Genomic DNA, 5556 nt, shown 5'->3' on the forward strand with positions numbered 1-5556 from the left:
CTGGCCCCCTCCTGCCCCCCCCCCCCCCCCCAACCACCCTCAACCCCACACCCCCTCACTGAACTAAAGTCCAACACATAATCCGTTCACCTTCATTCGGTGGACACAATTCTGGAGATTAAACAGCTTTGTTAAAGCTTTGCAAGAACACGACACATACAGGGTTGCCAATCAGAGACCACCTGGCCAGTGGCTGTGGAAAGGCCTTTCCCACCCTTCCTGTATCAAACTACAGCCCAGACCAGACTCAGAGAACAGCTGTCATGTGACCAAGGTATCTTCTTTACATTTCTGGGATGTTCAAGGTGGTGTGGAGTATTCTCAGACCAACCTTACTGTATAATGTGTTTATACTGTAACATTTTAATTGGCATATTGTTTTCCGACATTGTTGTAAATAGATAGTTGACACTATGCATGTTTATTTGATGTTTCAATATTGACCATGGTAATAAAAACAACATATACAGGTTAACATTAGTCTATACTCTGTTAAAGTGTGGATTATATGGATATCATGAATATTATCTGCAGAAAATAAATTGCCAGAAATTGTTGAAAAAAAAATAAACAACACAATGTTACAGGAATGTTATCGAAGCTTGTTACTGCTGCATGTGGATCACACCTAATCCTGATCAATGCTAATCCTAATCTGAATCAATGTCTTGCAATCCCATTAGAGAGGCTCAAATTTCAATATAGAGTTATCTGTCACATCCGTAGGGTGTTTGATCACCCCAGAAAGCATTTCTCTGTTCATCCTTAAGTATCTTTATTCAAACCTCCCCCCCCCCCCCCCCCATAGTCTGATATTATGTGTATGCAACTGGTAGATACAAAGATTCACTGCTGCTCTATGTGTTCTACTATACTGAACAAGGCACATGTATTGTATTGAAACTTCTAATTCCATGTCCCTAGTATTTGTCTTTTTCCATGAAGTTTACAAAACAAATATCCAGGCCGTCAGACATGATATTGCTCATAACACCAGGAGACAGCTAAACATAGAACATGAGTTGCAGCTTGTTTGGAAGGGCTTGTTTTCCCCTCTGTCTACATAATGGCTGATAGAGTCAGATTCAAGGGCACACTGGCTCACTGGAGAGAAGGCAGCGCTTTCACAGCAGCCCAGAGCCAGGGATCTGAGATAATATGTGCAATTATCTTTCTCACAGTCCATGGAGTATCAATACTGGTCTTATCAAATGGACTCAAACACCCATGAGGAACTGTGCGCAGCCCAGGATAGGCCAGGAGTAATTATAATCTAACCGAGCCACTAAATGTCACTGAAGCCGCTGTGGGTATTGACACACTAGTGGAACCAAACCATTCAAAAGCAATCATGAATTGATCTTGCGGTACAGATGTATGCTTGCATTTATGTTCATGAAGATGACTGCGCAAAGTGACTCCCATATGAAAAAAAAGGATATTGAATGTGCACCTATACAACATTGAATGAAATACAGCAAATGTAACTCCAATGCTATTGCATGTGAAACAGGTGTACATGACAGTCACACTGTTGCTTTGAGTATTGGAGATTAAGAGGTGTGACATATCCATAGAAAACTAATTCTGTAAGCAGTCACACTGAGAAATCACATCAGTAAACCAATTAACCTTGTAATACGATAACATGTCCTCCAGACCCAGTCAAGCATCCACTAGCAACAAAGGTATGCATGACTGGGCCACAGGGTGGTGCTGTGATATCAGATTTTAACAGACATGCCCACTGCAGTCTTGCCTTTCTTTGCAGTAAAGAATAATGAGCTTAGTTGACACATGTATACATTGAAAAAAAATAACCCAGTATCAGAATTTATTGACAATCCCTTTTATTGTTTCTAAGCAGCTTATGTGTCTAAAACTTGTGTATGTGTAATTCTTGTTGAGCCTTAATCCCGTGTCCCCTCTGTGAGGATGTTGGGAGAGGGGCACTGCACAAGCACTGCCAACGGAAGACATGGAGGACAACTTGCTGAAAACTGAAATTAAATAAGGTTAAATTCGTAAAAAATTAAGTAGGTCCTCTTCTTATTTGTGCATTGTCATCGCAGGAAATATTTTCATCGAATAGCTATTTACTATCTTGAATGACATAGACGTGAAGCAAAATTTGAGCCAACAATTCAACATTGTCAATACCCCATAACTGATTAACATGACTTTTAGTAGGGTTACAGTACTGACAAAACCTCATGGTGTATATTTCTCTCTCACCTAAATCTGTCTCTCTCTACCATGACCTTGTTGATTCTACATCTTTGTGCTCCTGCAATGCCAATGGAACAGTAGAGTTAAGCTCCGGCTGAGAAGCCTAGTGGTGGGGTCGCTGGAGTGATCCCTAATCTCCCACTTCAATCTGTGTCACTCCCTGCCCTCTAACAGCCATGTAATTGGACTCAAATGGGAAGCAGGAGCCAGGTTTGTGTACGTAACTGATTGTTGGTGACGCCGTGATAAAGCTACTATGCTGCCGTCTTTCTGCTGACTCACTTCGAAAAGGAAGCCTCCTGTGTACCGTTTGAACGGACTGAATGCTTTGTGACACAGTATACCTGACAATGTATTGAATGGAACTGGTAAAATTGAATGAACATGAGTGAAGCTAAACGTGTGTAGCTGTGCACTCGGGGTTGGTTCACCGTGTGCAAGCTTGTGTCTGGCTTTGTTTTGCCCAGGTCTCTGTCTGGCTGGATTCTTCTCAGTCTGACCTCAGAGAGCTTACTGAATGCCCATGATGAGTCATAGCTCAGACTGGAGCCTCCGCATCACAGTGGGGGGCAGGGAATACAGAGCAGCTACCTCTCCCCGGCAGCGAGAGTATATCGTGCCCACACCCACACACACACACACACCCACACACACACTTCTAAATCATTAGCAAAGGTGTGAAAGAAGGGATTCCTCAGGAGGCAGCTAGAAGTGAGTATGTGTATTGTGCTTGTGTGAGGGGAGTGGGTGGAGGAGGCATGCTCAAGACTGTGCCTGGCAGTGGGAAATGCTGTCTGTGTTTACTATGTATTTAACTATTATTATATAAGAGAACAAGTGTTGCATGTTGGGGACACTTTAGTGCAAATTATATATATATATATAAATATATAAAAGTAATTATTATATATCATTGTCATATGTTGTCACAGACTATACGCTATTGACAAAAGCTCACAGATTCTATTTCTCTCACCTAGATCTCTTGATCTCGCTCTCTACCTTCCCCTCTGGGATCCTTCCTCTCAAGATCTAGTGATGCCAGCAGAACAGCACAGTTTAGCACCGACTGGGAGGCCCAGTGGTGGGGTCTAGACTCTCTCAACTGTTCATACACGTTCAGCCCATGAAGGAAGTGCACACAGATTAACTCTAATAATTGTCAACATGCTGTTCTATACCGCACCAATATCCTTTTGTCTTTGTCTTCTAGTGGAGAACACTTCACTTTATAAATCACTGATTCATCCCATTGTAGATTGTCAAATCACCTTACATCACCCTTCTCAAAATGTAATTAAATTGAGAACTCTCCCAGCACTGGAAACCCTTGCTTCGGATCTCAAAAGCGCAGCTGGCTGTGCTGTGTATTTCAGCCCTTCCCTCAGCAAATTCCCTCTTCAACACCTTTTCCATCCCCCTCCTCTTCGGACGACGCACGGTGACATTGACCCTGACAAACGTTCTGCCAGGGAGTTCCGAGAGTGAAAGGTTCTTTTTCATCCCAGACGTTGTTTCCACTTCTCCTATGATCAATGAGTCTGGTTGGGGGATGTGATAGCAACTATCTGACCTGAATGAGAAGGAGAGAGAGGAGAGGTGAGTTGCTAATTTAACTAAGATTGCTCTGTGCAGAGAGTGAATAGGAAAGGGATTGTGGTGGAAGATCAAGGTAGTGGGTCAAGTCAGGGTGCAGTCCCATTCTGTCTCTTTGAATTCAATATGGAGAGGGGAAGGAAATACCTTCCTACAGAAGCACACAGTACAGAGGTAAAATATCAAATGATTATGTTTTTGTTCTCAAATATATGCGCTCGCAAAAAAGGTCTTTTACTGAGGCCCCTGTGGGTGTCTGTCCATGCAACTCAGACTGACTGACACGCACACACACCCACAGACACACACACACCCATACACACACACCCACAGACACACACACACCCATAGACACGCACACACACACCCACACATAGTCACACACACACACACACACACACATACACACACACACTCATCCACACAGACACACACACACACACACACACACACACACACACACACTAAGAGGCTCCCATGGACCATAGATGCACTGAAGTCTATTTCTGCCCTCTTGAAGAGAAAGATTGATGTGTTTCCATGAATCTAAAGAGACAGGGTGAAAAGGTTTACATGCAAAGATGCTCTGTGGTAAAGTGACATGTTTACTCTACAGAATGTTTCTGTCTGATCCTCTAGCATCATGTGGCCCCTAGTTTGATTACGTTTAAATAAGATCCCTTAAAAAAACAAGACTAACCTCCTCATTAGAAAACACACACATGCACACGCATATACACTGCACATTCTTTGATCAGCATGTGCTGGTATTTTTGGACCAGACAGCCCTCTATAATCACAGTAATATGTTTGTCATCGACCATATATGACATTTCTGCTCGCAGTTTAGTATTGGCAAATGTAATTGTTTTATTCTTTATTCAGACTTTCTGGTTAGCAAAAACGAGAAATGTTTAGTTCAGTTTGATCAGCCAGAGAATTCTCTCCACTCCTATTTTCTTTTTCCAACAGTCATGCGATTGAATGCATAAATGTCATATCAGCTTTTTTCATGTGTGTTTTCAGGGACAAGGCCACCTGCTTTTCATATCGCATTCACGGTCTGTGTTGGAGGCAACAAAAAAAAGGAAAAGTGTTTTCGTTTTTTTCTGCCCGACTCCTAGGTAGAGCCACAAGTCCCTCACAAAACAGAGTGGACAGCAGTAGTTTGGGATTGGGGTCAGTGCCTACCTGACTCAGTGAGGGGGAGCGGAGGGCACCATGAAGAGATGCTAATAAGGCGTCACGTGCCAGTGGGCACCAGACAGCTGGTGAAAGGCTGCCCTCGGGGTCCGCTCGGCCCAAATCACCGACTTTCATCCTCCATACTTATCCAACACAACACATCGTTAGGTAGCGCTGATGATCAGCCCTTTCCTTTCCTCCATGTGGTTTTCCTGCCAGAGCTTCTTGTTTATCTGACACGATGCTTGCTGGATTTAATGGCATGGATGATCAGATTACGATTGGGCCTTGTTTGACCTGAAGCCTCATCTAATAGCGGTAGAGCTGTGAACTATGCATGTTCACAACTCCGTCCTCTTGATTCCATGTCCTTTATCTAATGTAGAGCCTCCCATGAAGTATGTGTATGATATGCATACTGTATATCACGTCATGCAATCCATTAAGCAATGCATCATTTAAGTGATAACGTGCACTAAGCATGGAAGATAATGGTGGAGCGCGTGACTCTCACTATGCTCTTAGCTCCAGGAATCACAATATTCG

Source organism: Hypomesus transpacificus, chromosome 11 (assembly GCF_021917145.1).
Source record: "Hypomesus transpacificus isolate Combined female chromosome 11, fHypTra1, whole genome shotgun sequence".
Lineage (NCBI taxonomy): Eukaryota > Metazoa > Chordata > Actinopteri > Osmeriformes > Osmeridae > Hypomesus > Hypomesus transpacificus.